Source organism: Strigops habroptila, chromosome 7 (assembly GCF_004027225.2).
Source record: "Strigops habroptila isolate Jane chromosome 7, bStrHab1.2.pri, whole genome shotgun sequence".
Taxonomy (NCBI): Eukaryota; Metazoa; Chordata; class Aves; order Psittaciformes; family Psittacidae; genus Strigops; species Strigops habroptila.
Genome location: NC_044283.2, coordinates 22,492,732 through 22,519,914, shown reverse-complemented (window position 1 = coordinate 22,519,914; position 27,183 = coordinate 22,492,732).

Genomic DNA, 27,183 nt, shown 5'->3' with positions numbered 1-27,183 from the left:
CCTTACTAAGGAGGTTCCTGAAGAGGCCAGACTCTGCTTTCTTGAAGTCCAGGGCAGTGAGCTTGCTGCATGCTCTTCTCACTGTCCTGAGGATCTCAAACTCAGCCATCTCGTGATCACTAGAGCCAAGGCTGCCCTGGAGCGTCACATTTCCAACCAGTCCCTCCCTGTTGGTGAGCACGAGGTCAAGCATGGCACTTCTCCTGGTCGGCTCCTCTATTGCTTGAAAGAGGAAGTTGTCTTCCACGCAATTGAGGAACCTCCTGGATTGCTTGTGCTGGGCCATACTGTCCCTCCAACAGATGTCAGGATGTTTGAAGCTTGATTAGGAACAGAAAATACATTTACAGGAAAAAAATGAATTTATGCATTGCTCCTTTTTTTTTTTTTTTTTTTAAGAAGCCCATTTTAGTTTCAGAGTTGGAGAGAGAAAATTGAAACTGCAGTTTGAAATTTTTTGGTAACGTTTTCTTTGCAGGTATAGAAGTTTTACATGAATGAATATCTGTAAATGTAGGTTGATTCCTTGGGCTAAAGGATAAGTAAGAAAGAACCTTCCTACTGAGAATTTCAGCAGTCACTAATAGGCAGGGGTGCTTGACTGGACACTGTAATTGGGTGCATTTTGGTCGAGAAGTATAAGTGCTTCTCCCAAAGCTTTTCGTCCGTACAGCCGCTTAAGTATATTACAAGATTCTGAAACTATCTCGATCTCAGCGCAACTATAGAGAGGTGTAAGGAGTAGTCACAAGCTCTTGAGGGTAGGGAATGAGACCTTTCATTTCATTCCATCATATGTAGAATGAGTAAACAAGAGATTTACTTGAATGTGTTATCAGAAAATTGTTGAGGTTTTTTGGTGTTGGTTTTTTTTTCCAAAATTGGTTGTCAGCAGTTCTTAGCATGTATTTGGTATTCAGCAGTCACCTTTCAAGCTCAGCAATTAAAGAGATGTCATGTTGCATTATTTCTGTTTCCTGAGGAGCAGGTGAACAATTTTTGTGGTCCTACCCAGTCCTGTTGCTACAACTGTTGGACCAAATGAACATAAAATAATTTTTTGTCAAACAGGCTTTTGCTCACTCCCTTGCTTGCAAAGAGTAAAGGACAGAGTGATCATATGAAATTTCAGTGTTCAGACACAGTAGATTATGTTACAGAGCTCCACAAATTATTGAAATTGAACTTCAGTTATCAAAATAAATTAACAAAATTGACGATGGTCTCCACCAGTATTTTGTAAATTATCATAGGAAAAAAGAGGAAAAAAAAAAAAATTGGAATAGAGTAGCAAAGCACCAAAACTAGCACAGAACTGTAAACTTGTTGAGGCAGAAGTTGCAGGTCATATCTGATACATGCTGAGATAACAGTCCACAATAATGGAGGAAAAGAAACATACAGGCTACAGTCTTCCAACAGTGTCTTAACCTAATGTTAGAATCACAGAATTATTAGTGAATGCTGCTGTATTCCTTGTTCATTTGTCATAGTAGGTTCCGTGCAATGCATATCTAAACCATGTATCGTCTGGTTTTGTTCATAAAATGGAATTTTAAAACAGTTATTGCCCTTCTAGATAGTGTTCACACCAGCTGACACATTTCCACTTAAATCTTTTAACTGAAAATGTCCATCTTCATGTAATTGGAAGAATACCCATGTCAGGTTGGAATTATTTCTTTTCCAAACAGAGAAAACAAAACAATCACAGATGATACAAAAAGGTGAAGGTAAGAAACCCACATTTTCATTTCTCTTCTGAATTATGAACAGCAGAGACATAAGTCAGCATATGTTTTACCTGGAGTGAGAACTCTGACAGTAGGACTATTGGCTATTCAAACCTCCGTTTACTTCTAATGCTACATAGTTTACAAATACTATTGCGCTTTTTTTTTTTTCCCTCCCATAACTTTTTGGCATTAATTAATAAAATATTCAGCTTTCAGAAAGATTTTTTTTTTTTTTTTTTTGAAACACAATTTTTTTCTCTTGCTGGTTCTAAGCATGCCAACATTGTATGATTATAATAATTATTAGTTTAAGAAAAAAGGCCTCCAGGAGGGACAAGTGGTTCAGTTTTAATATATTATTAAAACAATTTCTGAGTGTAGTGTTGTATGAGTATGTCTGCAAAAAACTGACAGCAAAGCTTGCCTTTCTCCCACACTGCACCACCGTGGTCTTATGAGAGAGGCTGCTGCTGACATGCTTTAATCTAAGCGAAGCTAAAAATGGCTTTTTGTGTATGTCTAACATAGAAATATCATAGGGTTGACTTTTTTTCTTCTTCTGAAGGATGTGGCTAAAAAATTCAGAACAACAGATCCATGTTTAAAATACCATAAAATTACAATGTACTTTTCAAATATCTGACTTAGGATTCATATTCAGAACTAGTGATGTTGTCATGTGCTCTTTCAAGCTGTCATGGTCTGCTTTCTGTTTGCCAGGTCATTTGCAGAATTCATAGGCATGAGTGGTTAGTGCAAATCAGAATATACCTTGATATTGAAAGGAAAATTCAAGAAAAGCGAGAGTTTTGGATAAAAGCATTCTTCTGTAGACAGTTGTTTTTATTATATATTTTGTATCAGTATGATTAGTGTTACTGGGTATTTAGAGGCAGAGATTAATCTGAGTACTATCTCTCTAAACAAAGAATCAGATATAAATCCTACCTTTGTGATTTTTTTCTCCTTAATTAATAACTAGTTATTGTTAATTTTAGTAAGATATATATCCCTTTGATTTAAATATAAGTTTATTTCAGGCTTGAACAGAATCAAACAGTGAAGTTGTCAGTAATAAAAAAACTACATAGCTGGGTGTCAGTTATGTGTTACTGATATCACAAACATTTGCATCTGCAAAGCTCTTCTAGTTAACTTACATGTCAAATAAAAGAAGGGGTTGATAGCTATGCAGAATCTGTTGCAGAAAGTCTACGGATGGATCTTTAAAATTCAGTTACAGTGACCTTTGTTTTTTCCTTTACACTTCTGGTTTTTGTTGGGTTTGGGTTTTTTAATCATGAGAGTCAATAGCAAGGTTGTTAAAGACACCAATAGATTTTCATTTATTTAAAATGCCATACAATATTGAGAAGGAGCCTGAGAAATGGACAACAGCTGTTGGTAAGATGACGTTTATGGTAATGGTATAGCATATTTTATTCCAAAACCATTAAAGAAGGTAATGTAAAGAAAGCATGATGGGAATAGCTAGACAAGTTGCATGTAACTATAAGCTATGAGAAATTAATAATTCCTGATACATTGGTTCCCTAATGGAGATTGCAGGCTTTAATGGTGTTTCAGTGTGTGTTGGCTTTTGTGTTTCAATTTAGGAAGATAAACAATTTTTAGAATTGGTATTTAAGTAAACAAATTATTAAAGTTTCCATTTGATATGAAAGAATACTAATATTTTGCTGTCAGTGCTTGCATTATGTCTATGATGCAGATATTTTTGTAAATATCAGAGCTTCATCTTGCATAGTAATAACCAAAGGTTCGTCTAAAAGGTCATTGCAAAATTCATTTTGGTTTGGAAATTAGAGATACGAATCAGGAAAAATGATCTTCCCAAAAATATAATCATAATTGACTCTAATTCTTAGTTTGAATATAGCGAATATAATAAATACATTCAGTGGATGTAGTTGCAAAGTAATCTTCTAATTTTTACCATTAGGTAAAAACTGCCACATTGAACAATGTCCTTAAAATTACAGTAGTGTCAGACTGATTTCTTTGTATCAGCAAGAAACAGGCAAAAGCGAAGGTTTTAATTCTAAATGGAGAAGGTGAGAATTTTTCAGAATTATATTACTAGCTTGCACTAATTCCCTGTTTCTTTGTTTTTCAAAACAGACTGAAAATTCTTTTTTCTTTTCATTTCCAGAATACTTTATTAACTTCTTAAAAGAAATTCGTCATAATATGCTGTGATATTCATTACACAGGTATTTAAATACACTCTGTTGGGAAGACCATGTATTTTTAAAAGCTAAGAATATTCCGATGATTAGGCTATAAAATTCCCTTAGTGATATTTAACTTCCATTGCATTGAAACTAACAGACACTGTACAACTACATGTAAAGGCAGAATAGGTTATGTTTCTAATCTGTCAGTTTTAATATTTGAGGACTAATTTTTTACTTTAAATAACTTATTTTTAACCAAGTTCAAGATAGAATCATAGAATCGTAAGGGTTGGAAAGGACCTTAAGATCATCTAGTTCCAACCCTCCTGCCATGGGCAGGGACACCTTGCCCTAAACCACGTGGTTCAAGGCTCTGTCCAACCTGGACTTGAACACCGCCAGGGATGGAGCATCCACAACCTCCCTAGGCAACCCATTCCAGTGCTTCACCACCCTCACTGTAAAGAACTTCTTCCTTATATCTAATCTAAACTTCCCCTGTTTAAGTTTGAGCCCATTAGCCCTTGTCCTACCACTACAGTCCCTAAGGAAGAGTCCCTCCCCAGCATCCTTGTAGACCCCCTTCAGATACTGGAAGGCTGCTATGAGGTCACCACGCAGCCTTGTCTTCTCCAGGCTGAACAGCCCCAACTCTCTCAGCCTGTCTTCATACGGGAGGTGCTCCAGCCCTCTTATCATCCTCGTGGCCCTCCTCTGGACTCGCTCCAACAGCTCCATGTCCTTCTTATGTTGAGGACACCAGAACTGTACACAGTACTCCAAGTGAGGTCTCACGAGAGCAGAGTAGAGGGGCAGGATCACCTCCTTCGACCTGCTGGTCACACTTCTTTTGATGCAGCCCAGGATACAGTTGGCTTTCTGGGCTGCAAGTGCACGCTGCCGGCTCATGTTAAGCTTCTTCTCAACCAACACCCCCAAGTCCTTCTCTGCAGGCTGCTCTGAATCTCTTCTCCGCCCAACCTGTAGCAGTGCCTGGGATTGCCCCTACCCAGGTGTATGACCTTACACTTGGCTTGGTTAAACTTCATAAGGTTGGCATCGGCCCACCTCACAAGGGTGTCAAGGTCCCTCTGGATGGCATCCCTTCCCTCCAGCGTACCAACCGAACCACACAGCTTGGTGTCGTTGGCAAACTTGCTGAGGGCGCACTCAATCCCACTGTCCATGTCGCCGACAAAGATGTTGAACAGGACCGGTCCCAACACCGATCCCTGAGGGACACCACTCATTACAGGTTTCCAACTGGACATCGAGCCGTTAACCACAACTCTTTGCATGCGGCCATCGAGCCAGTTTTTTATCCACCGAGTGGTCCATCTATCAAATTGATGTCTCTCCAATTTAGAGACAAGGATGTCATGCGGGACAGTGTCGAACGCTTTGCACAAGTCCAGGTAGATGACGTCAACTGCTCTGCCCCTGTCCATCAGTTCCGTGGCTCCATCATAGAAGGCCAACAAATTGGTCAGGCAGGATTTCCCCTTAGTGAAGCCATGTTGGCTGTCACCAACCACCTCGTTGTTTTTCATGTGCCTTAGCATGTTTTCCAGGAGAAACCGTTCCAAGATTTTGCCAGGCACAGAGGTGAGACTGACTGGTCTGTAGTTCCCTGGGTCTTCCACCTTCCCCTTCTTCAAAAACGGGGGTTATATTACCCTTCTTTCAGTCATCGGGAACTTCACCTGACTGCCATGATTTTTCAAATATGATGGACAGTGGTTTAGCAACTTCATTCGCCAGCTCCTTCAGGACCCGTGGATGGATTTCATCAGGTCGCATGGACTTGTGCACGTTCAGGTTCTTAAGATGGTCTCGAACCTGATCCTCTCCTACAGTGGGCTAAGGTCTTCATTATCACAGTCCCTGCATCTGCTTTCCAAGACTTGGGTGGTGTGGTCAGAGCATTTGCTAGTGAAGACTGAGGCAAAGAAGTCATTAAGAACCTCAGCCTTCTCCAAATCCATGGTAGCCACTTCTCCTGATAGCTTCTGGAGAGGGCCCACATTGTCCCTAGTCTGTCTTTTATTTGCTACGTATCTATAGAATCCTTTCCTGTTATCTTTTACATCCCTTGCCAAACTTAATTCTAGCTGGGCCTTAGCTTTCCTAACCTGGTCCCTAGCTTCCCAGGCAATGCTCCTATATTCTTCCCAGGCCGCCTGTCCTCGCTTCCACCTTCTATAAGCTTCTTTTTTCCCTCTAAGTTTCCTCAGCAGCTCCTTGTCCATCCATGGAGGTCTCCTGGCCCTCCTGCCTCACTTCCTTCTAGTCAGGATGCAACACTCTTGAGCATGTAGCAGGTGATCCTTGAATATCGACCAGCAGTCTTGGCCCCCCCTGCCCTCTAGGACTGTATCCCATGAAACCTTACTAAGGAGGTTCCTGAAGAGGCCAGACTCTGCTTTCTTGAAGTCCAGGGCAGTGAGCTTGCTGCATGCTTTTCTCACTGTCCTGAGGATCTCAAACTCAACCATCTCATGATCACTAGAGCCAAGGCTGCCCTGGAGCATCACATTTCCAACCAGTCCCTCCCTGTTGGTGAGCACAAGGTCAAGCATGGCACCTCTCCTGGTCGGCTCCTCTATTGCTTGAAAGAGGAAGTTGTCTTCCACACAATCGAGGAACCTCCTGGATTGGTTGTGCCGATCCGTACCGTCCCTCCAACAGATGTCAGGATGGTTGAAGCCCCCCATGACGACAAGGGCCTGCGAGCGTGAGGCTGCTCCTATCTGTCTGTAGAGCGCTTCATCCACAGAGTCCTCTTGATCAGGCGGCCTGTAACAGATCCCCACTGTAATGTCCCCCATTGCTGTTTTCCCTTTGATCCTGACCCACAAACACTCTGTTACCTCATCACCCGTTGCCAGACAGAGTTCCATACTCTCTAGCCTATCACTGACATAGATAGCAACACCCCCTCCCCGTCTGCCTGGCCTTTTCTAAGCAGCCTGTAACCTTCCACTCCGACACTCCAGTCATAGGAGCCATCCCACTATGTTTCTGTGATACCAATGACATCATATTCCCGTAGCCTTGCACACATCTCTAATTCCTCTTGCTTGTTCCCCATACTACGGGCGTTTGTATAGAGGCACCTTAGCCGAGCTCCAAATGAAGCCGACTCAATGGCTGGGGCAGCTGGAACATCTCTACATCTCTCCAAGCACTTATTACAGGTGCTGGCAACTGACCAGGAGTGTTGGGATGGATCAATGCTCCCCTCCCCCAACACATCTAGTTTAAAGCTTTCTTGACCAGCCTGGCAAGCCTCCTACCAAAACAGCTCTTCCCCTTCTTTGACAGACCAGCTCCACCAGCCTCTAGTAGATCTGGCCTCCCAAATGGAGCCCCATGTTCTAAATAGCCAAACCTCTGACTATGGCACCAGCATTCTAACCATTTATTAACCTGCCAAACACGCCTAGCTTTTTTTAAGGTCCTCCCCTTTGTCCTGGAGAATCGATGAAAAAACTATCTGAGCTCCAGAGCCCCTAACCACCTCTCCCAAGGCTCTGTAGTCCTTCTTAATGTTCTCCAGGCTACTGCTATCTATATCTCTAGCACCCACATGGACCACTACAAGGGGGTAATAGTCAGCAGGACTTACTAGAGCAGGCAGCCTCTCAGCAACATCCCTGATCCGAGCCCCCGGCAGGCAACACACCTCCCTCGAGACCGGATCAGGCCGGCAGATGATCGCCTCTGTGCCTTTCAGAGTCCCCTACTACTATGACCCTCTGCTTTTTCCTGGAGGCACCAGTAGTGATCCTCTTTACTGGTGCATCAGCAGGATGCTCATTAGGTGTGGTGGGTGCTTTCTCATTAGCCCCCTGCAGAACTGCAAAGTGGTTCTGGGTGGGGACATCAGATTTAGGAGGAAGCCCCTTGTCGCTAATTGTCCTCTTCCTCCTTTTTTTGTTCGTTTTTCTCGTGACTAATTCCCAGCTTCCTGGGTTGCTGCCCTCCTTCTTTCCTATATGAGCAGTGCTGGACTTTTGCAGCCCCTGCACAGTTTGGGCCTGGAGCAAGCAGCCCACCTTCCTCTCAGCTTCCCTGGCATCTTTTAGCTCTCCAACAGCCTCCCGCAGCTCAGCCACCTGCTGCAGGAGGACCTCCACCAGGGCGCACCGAGTGCAGCCCTGCCCATTGTGCACCCTCGCCTCAAGAGACCAGTCGAGGCACTCTCTACAGTCCGAGGTCTGCGCCACAGCCTCCCCTCTCATCGGCTCTGTCTGGGTGCCTACGCTGGCCACCGCCGGGGCAGAGCTCCCAGAGCGGGCCCTGCTCCTGAGGCGAGTGCTCACCATCCCGCCCGCTGTCCGCGCAAACTGCCGCGCCACGCCCTGACTGACGTGCCACGCCCTGGTCGCTCGCGCTCCCTGGGGTGGGTTTTTCCCCACTGAGGGCTGGTGCCGTCACTCCTGGCGCCGCCCCCTGTGAGTCAGCTGCTCGCGTCACTGAGCTGCCGGCTCCTGGGCAAGTCCTGTCGAGGACTTGAGGCTCCTTCGGTCGCTCTTGCCGCTCCGAGCTGAGGCTCCTGGACGCTGTGCTTCCCCCCGCTCCGATTTTAAAGGCGTCCTCTCTGGAGATACTCACCTCGGCAATGCAGGCAGGTTCATAAGCTGGGTGTGATGTGTGTGCCAGGAACAGAAAGATAATATCAGGACTAATGCTGAGGACAAGAGAGCCTTCTTAAAGTGGAAATGATACAAAAGTGCTATTGAATTTCCGAATACAGCAACTGCCCACCAAAACAGACTATATGTACTATGTCCCTATCTATAATATTTCATGATCAGAAAAGCCTCAGAAATATCTGAAAGCCATCAGTGTAAGAATTGTGTGATGTATCTCACTCTTTAGTATTTTATTATTTGGAAAGTGAAGGCAAGAGGTTTTATGAAAATCATTGAATCAACCTGTGTGGAAAAGACCTTTAAGATCAAGTCCAACCGTTACCCCAGGACTGCCAAGTCCGCCACTAAGCCATGTCACTGAGGGCCTCATCTACCACTTCCAGGGACAGTGATTCAGCCACTTCCCGGGACGCAGGGGACACACACGTTCTTTTCCTCTACTTTTACTCTTCTTGAAGCTTTTAACTACACCTTACGGAAGAGACATACTAACTCGGTATGTCACAAATGGCACAAATCCTTTTATTTCTAAATGCCACATCCTGCACGCTTCTGTAATTTAGAAGTTTGGTAAACTGGTAACTGCAAGTGCAAAGAGCGATGACTGTCCTGGGAGAGATGAAAGTTTTGCTCTATTAGATCCTGATGATGAATCATTACCAAGTAGGGAAAAAAATTTAGTCACTTAAATTTTCACACAGTGTTTTCAATTTAATAAACAACTATGTAAAGAAATATAAAATGTTAATTATTTTGGAAGAGAACGAAAACTAATCTTTCAGAAAATAGTTTTACGAGTTACATAATATAAATAATTTTTCTCCAGTTTTCTAGATTTTTAGGTGCTATTCTTTGAATTACTGACAATGAACCCCTGCAAAGGATGTGTTTACTTGTCTTTATAGTGTTGTTTTACCGGCACCAGCACTTTATTGATATGAAGCTGTTTGGAAACACCCCTTGCATTGCTTTCCATGTTGATTTGGCTTATATTTCATTTTGCATAATAGATACACATTTATTGTTATCTAGTATACTTCTGAACAAAGCTTGATCTATCCTTGTTCATTTAAATTCTGTTGTGTAAAAAAAAAAATGCAGATAATAGGTGAGTTTTGCTTTGAAATACGTTCTCATAAATATACAAAATCACTTGCAAAAACTTCTGCTTTTATTTAAATAAATGCATGTTTCATGTATCTCTTAATAGCAGACCTCGCATATGTATATACACGACTGCAGCTGAAGTCTTGTCTTTTTGAATTGGGTTTCGTGTGAACAGCTGAATGCTGTGAGTGGTGTGACCCGCTGTCAGTGTTAGAAGTTCTATGCAGGGAAAAAGAAGAGACTTAGGAGAAATATCGTGCAATAAAATTTCTGATTAAATAGAATTGTTAACTCCAAGAATGGATTCTTGCAATATAATTGTATGTTATGGATCCTTGCTCCTGTGAACAGCAGAAAGAATCTAAGCTTGCAGGAGCTCTTTTCCCCTGAATTACGTTCTGTAGAGAATCTGAGTTTCATTCAAGTTTTAATTCAACCTGAATTCAGTTTGTTCAAAATTAAGAGCGGATTCTGTCCACAGACTTTTCAATCTGTACGCTTAGCAGAAACACTGAAGAGGTAGCAGAAAGGTGGAAGGATGTCTGTATCATTGCTTTTGAGAAAAAGGTTCTAGAATTACTGTCCATAAACTGTGGGCTGTCAGTTTCACTCCCAATATAACAAGGGTCTACCCTTCATCACAAATTCTAGTATTTTCTTTCCTGACCTATGATTAGTAGAAGGAAAGAAAAAAAGGCAATTAATCACTTGGATGCTGTAGTGTTACACAGCAGCATCAATTCTTGGCTTTTCCATTTACTTTGGATGTAAATTTAAAAATAAATAAATAAATAAATACAAGTTGCTATGAGAAAATGGGGTAAGAAAAATGAAGGTAGTGTGGGTAGTAGCAGTTTCTCTTTTCATTCTTGGCTGCAGATATTTAGTATTCTGCCCATACTTCCAGTCTTTTATCCTGTCTGCCTCCTGTTTCTTGTTTTCCTGGCATTCAGCCTTACTTTGGCTGAGCTGATAAGAGGCAGCTGGCACAAAGACTCATTTGCATCTTTCTCCAGCTCTGCAGTGACTCAGTGTGGTAGGTAACAGCTACAGAGGTGGGAAAACTTGGAATAAACTAAGATCCTGGAGGAAAAGCAGAGAAGGATGGAAAGCAATGTCAGCATGTGCTGAAGAGATCAATGCTTCTCCAGATATAGGGTGGGGACAAGGACACTGCTTGAAGTCTTCAGAGGGGACATACTCTCTGCAACGAAAGTTCCAAAGTACAGGAGACTAGATGTAGCAAATGTGAAAGGAGGGATTTATTTGGAAAAGGAATCTTATGTGGGATTTTTTTATATATCTCTTTTATCTTACTGAAATAGTATTTGTGAAAGCAACAATAAGATGATGCTCTTATTTTTCAGTTTACATTTGTATTTAACATATAAGTAGTAAATCTACTCAGTACATCTACTAAACGTATGTATAATGAGGGAAGAGAAAGGAACATCTTCACATGGCATGCAATTTGCAGTATTTTCTAATTTGCAGTCTAGTATATTTGTTGTTTTCATTTCTTTTTTGTTTGCTTTAAAATGAAGAAAAATAGTTTAATATGCCCACATTATGTTTTATCTTTGGATCTATGGTTGGTCCTTTACTGTATAAAGAAATGAATCCATGGATGTTATTTCAACTCATAAATGTGTAGAATCTACTAAACAACATGAGTTACAGAAGTGAATGTTCGACTAATGCATAAAATACCGCCATATTTCTTAAATTTCTTAGTGTCTTTTTCCTGGATTGTTCATAGGAAGACTTGAATACCAAGTGCCTGTACTGGAACATTTATCTCTAAGTATTCATGATGAGTTCACTTAGGAAATCACTGCATGAGTTAGAAACATTTATGATTCCCAGCTGATTGTTAGTGAGTGTCCTTAGTTTTGACTGGTGATGCTGGTTTTGGATATAAATGTCAGAAAAGTATTTAAGCAGATACAGAAATTGATCCCTTTAGCATGACTAAGGGTAAGCCTTATACTTAGCATGTTAAATTAGTGTAGGAACAGATCAGATGAAATAATCCACCAAACTGAGTGACAGTAAGAGATAGCATTTAGGGAAGGCACAGAAATCTGGCCAATATCTGATTTTCCTCATACTTCTCCACAGTTACAGGATTCATGATCCTGACTGTTAACCTCATCATCTAGTTTAGAAGCCTATCATTTATGAATTTGCCTAATCCCTTTTTGCAGCAGCTGTTACCATCTGCTTCCATAATCTCCCGTAGAAAGAGAGTCCAGAAAATTTCTCCCCACTGTGCAAAGAGATATATTCTTTCACTTGTTTTAAATTGATCTCCTGGTTGTCTCAAAGGGTTTTCCCTAATTTTGGGGTCAGAGAATCAGTGACTAACAGTTCCATGCTCACCTTTTCCACTCCATTAATGAATCTGAAGACCTGATCTTGCCTTGTTCTTTTCTGCAAATTGAAGACACAGTTGTGTTTATTTCACCATTTAAGAAGGTGAGATGCCCTTCATCATGTCAGTTGCTGTCTTTGTGCTTATTCTATTACCAGGATAGCCTTTTTGAGATACGTAATATTACATTTAAAACTACAAAACCAAAAAAAAGTAAATATTTCCAGAGAAAGGTACTAATGTTTCTCCCTCTCTCAGAAGAGGGTGGGAGAAAAAAGGAAGAAAAAAAAAATGATGTTTAATAGTCACTATGCTTAAAGTTGAAATTTGACAGCACTGAATGGGATTTGAGGAAGAGAACATAATAGGACAGAAATCAAATTTTTAATTTGCCATAAAACCTGTATAATCATTCATATGAATGATTATGTAGTTATTTCAATTACACATAAGAATTCTTTTACATGGGTATGCAATACATGACTGCTTGCACAAGAAGCAAAACTGCTGACTTTGTGGTTGATCTGAATACTCTTTCATTCTGCATTTGTGATTAATGCCATGTATTTTGCCATGGAAAATTTTGGGATCAGATGCTATCACACAGTGACAGAAAATGTATCTTGCACTCCACTGCAGAGAAGTTGTTCAGTAAGAGTGTAAATTGCCAGGATATCAAAAAAAAGGTTTTAGAGTTCAAAAAGACTATTCTTCTCAGAGACAGGTGAGTGTTCCTGAGGCTCTAATATCATCCACTGATAAGAGTCAGAAAAGTCTCATTCACTACTCAAAGTAATATTATGGAACCATGATTATCTAGTTCCCCTGCAAAAAAAGTATGTCTGATAATTTTAATTAGATGGTAAATAATTTATAGCATGAATAAAATATGGTGTGTTCACATAATCACATGTGATTCTACTTTTGCGTCAGTGTGAGTCTGAAGAAGCAGATTATTTCACTCACAATTATGTGTGTTTCTATTTTGTCAAAGAAGAGAAAAAAACCAAAACCCACAAAAACCTCTTTCCTAAAGTCTTTGACTTTGTATGATCCAGGACTGAAAGAGGGAAGAAAGAAAGAGGTTTCTAAGGTATTTAAAAAGATTTTGCTTTTATTATTTTCTGGTGAAAGTATGACATTTTTGAAGTATTTTGGAAAGTATGCTTCCTCTAGCAACATTTTCTCTGGACTTCAGTATTCATCAGATAATACTAAAGATTGGGCAGCTCTTTCTTAATGACTGAAATTTTCAGCAAGACTTCTGGATGATTGCAATTCTCTCATGATTTATCAATGCGTGATGTGTTCCTTGCAACATACCTTTAGCCTGTTGTTAACAGGAGATTGCTGAGACTCTTGTTAGTTGAAGATGATGTTTGGTCTTGCTTTGGGGCAGAGATCATTGTGTCTAGTTTGCTGAGTGTGTTCTAGGTATTTTACTTTCGATGCAGAGGTACAAATATTTTGTCTTAGGTAATCTATTGTCTGTTGTGCTTAGACAGTTTTTCTTGGCTTTTACATAAACTGCGTATGTTTGCTGACACATATTTTGCTCTTGACACTTACTGCTTTAATACTTTACTTTTCATCTTCATCAGTATTAATGAGATAGGTCATGATTTTCTCCAGTACCGAAGGAAAGATGATGTATGGCCCTTTCTTCCTATTTTTTTGCCCGATTTTCTCCAGTACTGAAGGAAAGATGATGTATGGCCCTTTCTTCCTACTTTTTTGTCTTAGTTCTTGCACAAGACCCAAGTCTGAATCACAAAGGAGACTGGTAGGCAAGGTCTGAAGTGCTGGTCCAGAAAAGGCCAAGGTAAACCACTTTCAAGGCTATGCAAGTATTTGTAATTTGCAGTTCCACTCTTGAAGTGGTCAGTTAGTTTTATGTGCTTGGTAGAAAGAGTATTCGCTTCCAAAGTGGACAGAGAAAATAAAGAACGGCTCTTGAGAGATGATGTCCTTCATGTTCAAAACAATAAAAAAAGGAAATTTTTTCTTGGTAATTTGTAACACAGTAAATGATGGATACACGAGAGATGGAATGCACCCAGTTGTTCAGTCAGTAGATTTTTGGTACAAAATATCTCTGGATATAAGTACTGTTAAAAGGCAGACAAGGCTCACGCTCATATTTCATTTGCTTTGACAACCTAGTGGCTCAGTTACCACTATGCTAATTTATTACTGATCTCTAGAAACATCATATCTTTACAGCAGAGATAAGGAAAACAAAGGCCTCAATGTCTCTGTGTTCATGCTCGTTTTTTCTTTTCATTTTCCTTTAAATATACATTTTTCAAAATTTCAACTTTTATTTTGTGACCTATAACCTCATCTCTTTTCAAGAGCACTTAAATTGAAGAGCAGCAGTAACAGCAGCAGGAATAGCAGAAGTATCAGCAGCAGGGATTCTGCCTGTGTAGCTATGAGAAGTATTTCAGTAATGAAAGGGATAATTGTGGCTCCCTGCCTCTGCTGTAATTGAAAATCTACTGTAGTGCCTTTTCCATTTAACTTTATTGCTTGAGTTCAAACCATTGTACAGGAGGGAAAGCAACACTAGAATAATGTCTCTTATGGTGCTTTCCTGTCCACCAGTTTGAAACCTAGCATTGAAGTTAAAGAGCAATTATATATATTCAATTATTGAGTAGGGAAAGCACTATAATTATAAATTGCAGTAATGAAAAAGGGTTGCTTACCAAATATTTACGTACTAGTTCTGTCTACCAGGTTATCTCCGTTGAGCTGGAAAACAAGTGACGTTAACACAATGGTCCAAGTAATTTATGCTGAATTACAATGGAAAACCTTTTTACTATAGTAATTACAATAACGCGTAAACAAAATGGATAAAGCTGCTCCTTCCACTGACAAAGCACAACCTTACATCTGCAAAGTGTTGAAGTATTTTCACTTTCTACAGTCTTAACTGCCAGGGAAGGTACGTAGTACATTGTGCAGTACTCTGATAATTATTGTTATACAGCATGGTTTTCAAGCTTTCTTAACTTTCTTCTGGTGACCTGATAACTGAGTTTCTACAACAGCATGCATCTGAACAGAAACACAATGGGTTTAAGAATTGTAAATTAATCTAAAATATATGCTTATTATTTACAGTCATTTGTGTCACTGTGAAAAAGACCAATTCTGAAAATAGGTACTAATTATGCATTTGAACAGTCTGTTTACTGTCTTACAAGAAACTGTAGATCCACAGCACCCAGACTTCTACCCACTCTGTTGTGGTGTCAGTCAACCTCTGTTTTCAGAGTAAAACCCACATGGATATTCTGCGCTGATGAATCCAGTCTAGTTTTATCCTTATCAGTACCATGGTGTATCAGTATCATGGTGTATTTCAGGTAAAATTAATGGAGCTACTATGGACTTATCTCCTTTAAACTTAGAGGAAAAATCAGCATTGTATTTAATGCATGGGAATGGAGAGAGAGGTACTTGATATTTTGCAGCAGCAGGCAAAATTAGAAATGCAGGGAAAGGACCTTCAAGGGCATGAAATAAGTAGGAGTTGTCAACAGTCATACTCATCCTCTTCTGCCTTAATGAAAGTGTCAAAGCCCTGTGTATTTTTTGTGTTTGTATTTTTTATTAACTGCTCAGTAAAGGAAGCAATATTTTTAATAGGTGAATATTTCTAGTATGTGTAAGGAGATGAAGGCTTTCATTTAGGCTTCCCACTCAAAACAGTTAAAGGTTTTCTCAGGCATCTATACATATCTAATTCACATCCTCTGAAGAGTCAGTCATCCTATGCTGGTGTTTAAAAGTGTCATGGAAACACAGATGTGAAGACAAAAGAGCAGAACAAATTAATGTCTCAGTTTGATATGTGATGGAGAAGAACTCTGACTAAGCTAAAGTTCTGGGAAATGCTTTATTATTGGTCATTAGCTTAGTCAAAGCTAGAGGTTTAGGTTTCTTTCGGGTATAAACAGCAGGGAAATGGGCAATATTAACAAGTAACTGTGAGTTCAGACTGATCTGGGTATTGTGAGTGCTTGCACAAAACCGTTACTTGTACTGGTTTTTCAAAACACCTCTAAATGAACACGTACAATTTCATAGGTTACCAACTGATTTAAATTACTTGATAGATTAAAAAAATACTAAGTCAACATAATGTGTTTACCAGATTTTCAGTAATCCAAGGAGTCTGAGTGGTTATGTGTGACATTTTAGTTATCTACTACTTACCCTGTAACAGGCTGTTTAATATTCTTACAAGCTGTTTTGCCTCTGTTCACAGCTTTCTGCAAATGGTTCCAGTTAAATAATCCAGTTCTACTTGGATTATACTTTGGTGTGGGTCAGTTGCTGAAAGCATTCATGGGTCACTACTTAACATCAAAGGAAATGGCACCTTTCTCAGAGCAACTGATACCTAACGTTGCTCAGCAGAGCACACAGAGTTTCAAATTATTGGACAAATATGCAGTAGACCTCCAGTCAAGACTTTTTGCTAATGGCAGTAAGTCTGTGGTGGTGAAAAAATTTATGATTGTAGTTGCATTCTGTATGTACTTACTTGGTTCTATTAAGATAAGGAAGCTGCTGAAAATTGGCATCAAAAGTCTAACCTTTCTGTTCTGGAGAACTAGTGCTCTTGCCACAGATCATAAAAATGGGATGAGACTTTTGTCGCATCTTGTAATTTCTACACTAAGTGTCCTAGAAACCTAGTTAATTGAAATTCCCCAGCAATTTTACTACTGAAAGATTTTATGGTAATTTTTTCAAGTTCCTTCTGGGCAGGCCAGAGAAAATAATTTCCATTGCCATCAGAAGGTAATGTCTTGCCTCTATTGTGCTGCACAGTAGAGAATATTTTCTGCAGTATCCTTAATGACAAATATGAGAGACAAGTCTGAAGTTTACTATCTTAATTTGTTGCTTTGACACCAGTGCAATAAGTGTGAAAGATTTCTCTTTTCTGCCCACTGTGTTTTGTTCAGGTAAGATCTAGAGACTCTAAGCGGTTTGTCCAATTGGATGACTTACTGGAAACTATAAAATTTAAAATTACTTAGGATTTTGTTGGCAAAAAAAAAAGTCCATTTTCCTAGATATTCCTAATTTCCATTAAATATGAAAAAAAAAAAAGTAATTGATGATTGCATGATTTAAAATGGGGACCTGAAATACAGTCATATATCAGGTGAATTAAAATATTCCCAGTTCTAAAAAGCAAGAAGAGATGAGCAAATAGCAGAAACATTTTCTGAGCATTCATTAGAATTTCAGCTATTGGGGAGCTTTAGCTTTCCTTCCACAGTGGAATGCTAAACCTCTATTCATATGGGAAAGAATTTGAAATTCAGGTCATTAATGGAATTGTATAATTATTGCTATTAAGTAGGAAAGGAATTTTATAATATAAATATTGATTGAAAAGGAAGTTTTGTACATGTACTGAACATAGCATTTGCATATCAGATTAACTAAGGAATTTGATGTTAAGCTATCTGTAAGGTACATGAGGATTTCTCCCCACCCCCAACAGGAAAAGCAAACTATTTTGCCACCATCATAAGTGTCATAGCTATTTTTAACTGCAAATATATTCTAGGTTCTTGATAATATTCTGTGAATGTTGTGGGAAAAGTCTATGAAAATTAAAAAAGTGATGAAATTTTACTCAATACAGACCAATATGTTTAATATGAAGGAGGAGAAAACACTGTTTTTTAGGACAAAATGGAGAGAGTGGAATTGTATTTGGGATTATGATTGTCATGCACACTTTGCGCATGAGAACTGGCAGGACGGGGCATATCCCCACCCTGTAAAAAGGCTGGGTTTATTCCAAGATGTGGGCTGAATTGCAGGTTGTTTACTGTTTTAAATGAGTGATCTTTTCTTTCCTGTGCTACCACTTCAGTGTCTGAACATGCAGTTTCAGTCCTGGTGGGAGTAGCACAGTTAAAAATGCACACAATAATAGGTATACTTCCTGTATTCTTCAAGGTATAGAGGTCAAAAATGTTTATACTGGATACATGCTTACAAAATTTTGTTTTTCCTAATGGAACAGTTTTTACAGCTTAGATTGGTTCAGCTCCATGACTTTCAGAAATGCACCAGTACACGTCATATTCTTCACAGCAGTATATTTTATGGTTGTGTACTGTAAATTACTCTGAAAATACATAGGTACAAAAAAATTGTTTAATATAAAATTTTATGAATGAGGAATCAGAAATTCAATTAAATAATATTGTGACCATAAAATATAACGATATTATATCTAGGGAAAAAGTCTGTAAAAATAAAACAAAAAAACCCAACCCTGACAATTATAGATTTGTGAGTGATTTTATTTGTTCAAAAGAAAATAATTCCTATAAATAAAAATGTAACTCACATATGCAATAAATCATGAATAAAATTAAAATGTTATTTTCACAGAAGTCCATTGGCAGGGGCTTTTGTCTCTCCTGATATGATCAAGATGAACCTTGATACTGCCTTCTTTCAGTATGTAAGGATTAGGTCTTCAGCTATGTGAGATGATGCAGTATGTGCTGGAATTATTGTACAGTGTTTGTTGGTGAGGAATAGCAGTCGCAGGGATGGGTAATTCTGCCAGGTATTCTCTGAGGTGATTAATCGTTACTCCTTATTTCAGTAAGTGACTAATTTATGTTGTCAGAGATTTACTGCCTGCTGTTTGGCATGTGACAAAGCGATTCCAAACTGTACTCTTTTGAATTACTTGAAGTGTGGCAAGGCTGGAGTAATTACAGTGTCGTGTAAGTGGAATTTCAATGGAAGCTGTAAAGATAAACCCAGAGAAGTGCAGAGGGCCCTTTTTTTTGTCTGTGTATATGATGATGCTGCCATACCTGAGTGTATCTGCAAACAAATCCTGATAAATTGAATGCAGAGGTTTAACTTATTTTATATTGTTTAAATTCAATAATTTAGAAAATAGAATCATACATACCTTATCACCTTTTTTAAAAGTATGGACTATCAGGAACAATTGTCTGTTAACTGTATGGTAAAAATCGGAAGGAAAACCTAGGACCAACAGTTGCTACTGATACCTTGTGAAGCAGGGATTGGAACTGAATGTTAGTGTCAGATATGAAGAGAGATATTTCCTAGTCCTGACCATATGTTCAGCTTTTCCCATTATGCTGGTAAACAAGTAGTGAAAGAGCTTCTACACTCTAAATACTGAATATCAGCTTCTGTGCTTTAATCATATTAATAGTCTTTCAGCCAATAGACAGTAGATCAGCTTAATCATATACACACTTTAGTGTTGTGCGACCTTGGCTTGTTCTTTAAACACAGATAGTATGACATCATTTTCTGTCATCTCAGTTCAAGTCACATCTCCAAGTGTTTGTTGGGTTTTTTTCTGCAGCCATAAGGGACAGAATTTTATTTAATGGGTGGAAGGAGGAAAAACATGCAAGGGAGAATGCACATCTAAAAATTTCATTCACACTTTCACCTACAGCAGACAGCACTGTGAGGAGAACAGAACAAATCTTGAGCTAAATACAGTATGATCTGGGACAGAAGCACCTGACCCAGAAACACTGTGTTTTCTATGGCTTTTTTTTTTTTTTTTTTTTTTGAGGGGAGGGGGGAGTTCTTTTGGTGATGTGGTATTTCCATAAATCTTGTAAGACAAACATGAAACTGATGCATCCAGAAAATAACCTGACCTTCAAGACGTGTCCTTTGGAGTTATTGTGATGAACTAGTAGTGGAGCCCCCAGAGAGAACAGTTTTTACCAGCAGAAGCAAATAAGAGATTTTTCCTCAAACTTCAATTCTACAACCAAACACTTGTGAATACTGCCCAGAACCATCTATGAACATATCCAGTTTCTCTATTCCAAATTGAAACAGATAATTTTCATGTAAGTTTGAAACTAATCCTTAAGTAACGGTTACTGAAGTAACATCTCTGACAATGAACTTTCAGTTTTAATGCCTCAAGGGACTTCTTTATTGAACTTCGTAATAAATCAACCAACCTTATATAAGGATCAGATTAGAGATTTACACACTGGTAAAAGGTTAAGCAAATCTCTGTTGTTAGCATTTTTAATTTGCATCTTTAATGGGCTGTAGCTTCACCAGAATTGCTGGTTCGGCTTCCCTCTATTTGTCTACATAAGACTTCAGTTTACTTGTATGTGAAGGAAATACTGAGGCGTATGAATTTAGGGGGCAAAAATCATAGATTTCTTGCTTCCCACAAACAAATTTGCACACAGATAGGACATTTCCAAGGACCAGTCTAGTGCAAACAGATTATCACTAACCAGAATATTAGAATTTTTGTTAATATTTTGTAAATTTAAGGAACTTCATATGTTGACATACTGAAATTCTAGGCTAACAGGATGATGTTTATCTTTGCAACCAGAAAGTGTTGCAACTATTTTGTGTTACCTTTTATAACTCGAACACTGGTTTGTAAATGATATTAATAATGATTATTATTATGTACAAAAGGGCTATTTTTGTTTACTTTCACTGTATGAATGTAAGTAGAATCTCCTTTGAATACAAGGCTGGTATGTTCCAATTAAAATCCTGGTGAAGATTAATGCAAATACTTAATGGGCAAATACCATTTAACATGATTCATGTAAAATCAGTATAGATCAGAGAGAATAATGTGTTTATGAAGATGGGACTATTAGTAGATACAAAGCTTTGATGAAGAAGAGCGAACCAGAATAACAAATTAATGTGAAGAACTGATTTAGCCTTATCAGAATATTTTTACGTCCTTAATTTGAATTTAGAACTTGTTTTTCCTATAGAATAATATTTCATTTACTGAATTTGCTTTATGTTTTTGTTTATGTTTGGTTTTGGGGTTTTCTTTATGGTCCTCTCAAGAAACTAACTGTAAAAAAAAAAAAAAGGAAGAAAAGTGGTAATGTTAAATAAAAAATCGTATTGTGAAAGACTGGAGAAAACAGAAAACTAAAGAATACTGAAACATCTTGTAAAGATGTATGATAGTGTCCAAGTGCTGATAAATTTGTGTCTACATGATTACCAGCACCCTCAGAGTCTTCGGAGTTGTATAAAGGGAACAGGATCTGGTTGATATGCAGTCGTTAAAGTGGCTGTAACTCACCAATGCTATAAAGCCATGACAAGAACAGATGTAGTGCTCTAGTGTACCTAACTACATAGAGACAGGGGAATGTCAATAGGAGTACAAACATTTTAGACCCTAACAAGAAACAACATATATTCGGAAGGGCTCTCTAATTTATTCATTAATGGGATATGCTTTGGTGCTCTGTGAGGTACTTTTCAGGCCTTCTTCCTATGTTTACTATTTCTAGCCTATTTCCTAGTGCACAATAATGCATTGCAATAGCTGTAGCTGCACAGTATATCTGAGTCAGGGCCCAAAGGAGATATTTCAGCTGCTATTCTATTCACATGCAACGTGTTATCTGACCTAATACCATTCTTGAAGAACTTAGCCTTAACATTAATATTTCTGTTCCACAAATAAAATATGGGCCACTTGGAGTTAGTGAGGCAGTGACAAACACTGAAATTAAAAACTTAGCAGCTCTGGCCTTTAGTCTTTTTATTCAAATGTGTCTTCATTCTGGCAGAGACCTTCTAGAAGCTCACAGTGAGAAAGAGAGAAGGGCCTTGTAACTTATCGGTGGCAGCTGACAAAGGGGAGGTGGGAACTAATCTTCAGGTTATTCCTGCTGGCTTGCTCCATGCTGATCAAAGAGCATTGCTTCTGCTTGGGAACCTCTGGCTGGCCTGAGGTATAGTGCAAGCCCTTCACAAAATAAGGTCCTTAGCAGACAAAGGCTTAGAGGCAAAGCCACTAGCTCAAATTCTGCCAGGTCCTTGGAGAAACCTAGCTTTATCTCAAAAAACAAGAGTACAGCTGCTCCGAAAAGGTATGCCCTATCAAAGATACCAATAATATTGGGATGACCTTTTGCTGCTGAATGTAAGATGCCCTTCAATGTAGGCTGTGTAGTAAAAATTCCTGTTAATACAGAAGTGATAATGCACAATGATGTAGTATATCCTTAATACTAACTGTGGTTACTAATTGTATTCCTAGCATTTCACCAGATCATTTTTTTTTGTTGATAGTGGTACTCATACATAACAAAATCTGAAATTTCGCACCACTCCTAAAGTAACACACAGACACACCAGGAAAGTCAGCAGTAGAGGACATTTTCTCCACACAGTACTGAGGTTTGCAAAAGCAGTACTGCAGAAATGGGATCACTGAAAGAATTTGAAACTGAAACTAGCAGGGGCCTTTACAGATGAGTTCTCAGAGACTGATCCGTGCTGCAGGGAGTGGGAAACAGGAGAGGGGGAACAATTTGAATAGAGGAAAAGATTTGAGATTTCTGTAGAAAAAAACCAAGGATTTTAGTGGACACTGTCTACCATACCATATGGTCCAGTACAGCAGAAGTGTGATTGCCTGCTGACTTTGGGCGTGAGACTAGAAACACTTAATAGTAGTGGAGTTTGACAACTGATAGGCATCAGCACAAGTTTCAGTCAGTGAGCCTCAGATCTCCCTAAAGCCAATCCCAGGCCAATCCCAGCAAGGGATTTTAAAACTGCCTGTGGCATTTTCAGATCAATCCATCAGTCTGTAGGTAGCAATGTAAAGAATGCATAGCCAGCACAATGCCTGTTCCAGCCAGTGACAACTCTGCTCATGCATTCCGAGCAAGCCACAAGCAATTCAAAATCCTGTGAGGAAAGAAACACAATAAGTGAGTCTCTGTTCCCAAGAGGTTGACTGCAAGAATCAGGAAAAAATGCGTCACTTGAAAAAGGAATAATACATTAGAAAATTAGGTACATGGAAAAAATAATGTTGCATACAGATCACCCTAGCTCATTATAGCGTTCATCTTTTAGTAAACGTTCATTATTTTTCATGGAATCTAAAGCTAAGCGAAAAAGCATAATATAAATCTAACAAGCCTATTTTCCTCACTGTTGCTTTTTGTTGTTCTTAATCGTGCAGATAGAAAACCCAGAATTTCAGAGCAAACTTAAATGAATCCTACAAGGCAAGACCCATCACTGAAATCTATCCCTTCTGTGCATTTTCAGCAGTCTTTTGGCAGGCTCCTATTTTGTTTGGATCTCCATTAGGTTAAATTTTTCAAGTACATTTGGGATTTCTTATAAATCCAAAAGCAGGAACATTTCAGAGATCTCACCTGTGCTTTTTTTTTTTTTTTCCCTTCTCTAGGAAAAATCCAAACAAAATGGAGAATTTTTGTCTTGAAATGTTTTTTTTAATGGAATGAATAATGATGTTTAACTCAGCATTTTTGTTCTTGATGGCCAGCTCTTACTTGGGTGTACAGTGATTAGCACACTGATAAATAGAACTTAGAAATACCTTTCAACAAAGAAAATATGGCAGTAAATCTATTTCCTCAGACAAGTTCCATGTTAAAACAAATGTTCGCAACTAAAATAGCATTTTGTGAGACCTTGCTAGTCATACTCAGCAGAGTTGTGGTTAATGAGATCTTCGAACTCAAGTCTTGCCGCTCATTTTTCTACAGTTCTCTTGTAATGCTTCTGAAACTGCAGAGCTTAAATTAGCCAATAGCAAGCTACAGAAATACAACATTTTTGCGTTATGTACTGCATTAGGTTAATTGCTGACATGAGTGTTAAGGTCTGTGCAAATAATCTGACCAGACTAAAGGTAAGAAGAAGCATTTAGATGTAAGTGGGATAGTGTCAGTTAGACTCTTGGCCTGACAGTTCCTGAAAATGTCATTTGAAGAAATACCAGAAAATAACAGTGAATAGATTATCACTAAAACTACTGAAGGAAAAAATAGAGCTTTCAGGGAAAAAGTTCTGGAACTAAATTCCACCTGATATCTGGCATAAAACCTGCATGAGGTTAAGAGAAGAATAGATTAAGACACCAGAAATTAGAAAAGCATGCTTGTTTTTCTCCCTTATGCATATATATCTCATCATTTTACTTTCTCTTACTGAATTTTCACTTAGATTTTTGGTTTTGCATGTATTTAAAGAACCCTGAGGCTGTTTGGTTACCTGCATGCATGCAAGTCTCCTTGCATTTTACTGAAAGACTCTTCACTGAGAAGTTGGGTTGTTTAAGATTAGATTCCTTTTCAGGTTATCTATGTCTCAGTGTCCGTCACGTTCTTGGTAAGCATATTTATATTATGTTATTCTTTATTATGATAGGGTAAAACTTCTGGACAATCCGATCATGTCTGTTTGGTTTTGGTTTCCCTCCGACACCCCAATGTTTCACTGTGTTTCTGCTTTAGTGCCCCACATCTTATTCAGTTTAATTTCCATATTGATTTTGACCCCCTGGATTTTTTCCAGTCCACGTGCTAGGACTTCCTACTACTTTGTCCTTAAAAGTCATCATATGTATCACCATGTGTTCAGTAAATAGCTTTAGATGTATTCCCATGTGATTACTGAAACAAGAGATCTACCCTTTATCAAAATAATAATGAGCAAGAACTTTCTTTGAGAATGGGAGTATAAATGTCGTATTTTTCACAATTTGCAGTATATTGTCACCATGTCCAGTTCCATTATTACCCTCTGTACCAAAAGCAAATTGCATTTTATATTGTTATGTGAATATAGTTATTATGACAGCTCAGCATATAGTTTTGATACCAAAGCAGAAAATGAAAGGTAAAAATTAGAAGGAAGTTACAGAAGTAAAGAAATTATATTGAAATTTAAAGCTTTTGTCAAATTTAATTATTTCTGTAATCTTTTCAAAAAATCATTGCTCTATAAACTGCATAATTTTGAAAAACATAGATTTATTTCCATAAAATCTAAAAAGAACCCCAACCCTGCCCCCCAAAAAACCCCAAACAAAAAAAAGAAGCATTTATTTACTTAGGTGATGCCAATGTGCCCTGTCATAGGTCAGTAAAAAGTGACAGCTGTGCTTCAGTGGTTTACAATGGTTAATTACAATCATATTTTTCTAATAATATGCTTTATTTTTGCTCTTTTACTGGGATAAGCTGTTTTTGAATAACAACTATTTGCAGTAATAAAACCAAAAGGTTTTTTTTCATTTCAGTTATACAAATTTCTGCTTGTCTGGAAATCTGCATTAAAATAATCTTCACTCAGTTATGTGAAATGTACATATTTTTTAAAAATTTGTTTGGTGCAGTCAGGGGATACCAGTCCAGGGAAACAAAGAGGAAAAAAGAGTTCAAAAGAGTAAAACTATATTGGGAAAAAAATAGGTGAAAAAAACTGTTTTTAAGAGAATCTTAGACTTGAAGAAGGTTGCAGACTAGAATTATGGCAAGAATTATAATTTCTCTCTCCCTCTCTGACATGGAAAAAGTAACCAAAACTGGATGATGGTGTCTAAATTTGGCCAAGTGAACTGTATAAAGATCAGAGAAACGTACAGTTTACAAGAGAAAAATCAGCCTTCTCAGAATGTTAATGTAGGTACATTTTTTTCTGTAGGTACTTTTAAAAAAAGAACACATTTTGTGTGTTTAACATGCAGTAGATGATGATTATTGACGGTTTTGGCATCATTCACAGACTACACTAAGCCCTCCTACTAAAATCAGCTGTTCAGTAGAGAAACATCTCATGCATTCATTTTCAAGTGGATGTCTGGGCTTCACCCACTATTGCCCACTGTGGTGACTTGGCAGACCTAGCAAAGAACTCAATTCCCATAAACAAGTCGTGGAAAAGCACTTCATGGATGACTGATTTCTGACTTCTCTCTGAAAAAGTGTAGTTTGAGACTTCAACAGTTCCAAGGTGTTGGGCAGCTTGGGCCTCAATTCCAAAATGAGTTACTTTCAAAAGCCATGCCCCCACATACATAGCTGTTCCAATGTTTTTAAAGCCATTATTGTGTAAGTGTTGTGTGTTTAACGCAAGAGTGGAGCTATAGACTTCCATACACAGCCAAGTACGTGTATGCAAACATGCTCCATACGGCAAGAGCTGTTCCAGGCCTACTCCTGTGTAGTCTGATTTGCAAGACCTGAATGGTACAGCATTGGCATGAAAAATAAGAATGTTCTCACACATTCATTAAAGCCCTAGCTACATTGCCTTGGACATCTGTTTAGGAACAGCTAGTGCAAAAACTAGAGCATAGTAATAGGTAGCACTTACTGATATGTTATCCTTTTCCTTTTCAAAGCACTTTACAAACATTAACTAATTTTTTAATATGTATAACTCATCATTAGGCAACATTTCAAGAACTCAGTATATAATTCTCTAGTGGCTGTTACTAAGAAGTCCCTTCGAGAGGCACTCCAAAAGGCTAATGCTAGTGTTGGAAAGATCATTAGCCCAGCCTTTCTAGACCAGTTGCTTTTGTACACACTTAAGATATTCCACATACTAATCATTTTATATGGATTTGTGTCTTTGAAGCATGGGGTTTATATACTTTGTATCTTCTAGAGAAATTTCTAGAGGGAAGTATATTTTTATGTAACTTTTGCTATTATTTTCTAGAGATTCGTTTGCATTCTACATTGTACAGCCTGTACGAAGACAATCACAGCAAAAAGCAGAAATACAGGGGTGCTGCAGTCTGCTTTTTGTGATTCTTTTCAGGATGATGTGGTGTGAATCAGAAATGAGAAAATACTTGCTTGCAATGTTCTTGCTTTCTGACAGCTTTCTGAAATGCATTTTAGAAACTTGCTTCTTTCAATTAATTATAAAATTACAAGTTGCTTGGCTGTGGTTTTCCAAATCTGGGAAACACTGAGTTTCAGCCCTTTGGTGGTTTGCAAGAATTTGTATTTGACTGAGGAAGTCCATAAAATCTCTACTTTTTTAGAGGGGAAAAAAAAAAATCTCTTTTCTAGGCTTCTGTCTGGGAATTAGGTTAATATAGCTCATTTGCCCTTTAACACGCCACACAGCAGTAATGTGCTGAAGCTGACAGCTGGGACATGACAGCATCTTGTTTATCAATATTTTACAGGTATTTGATTAGGTTTATGAGAGAGGCTGGCATATTTTGTTGGGAAGGTTTATATTTA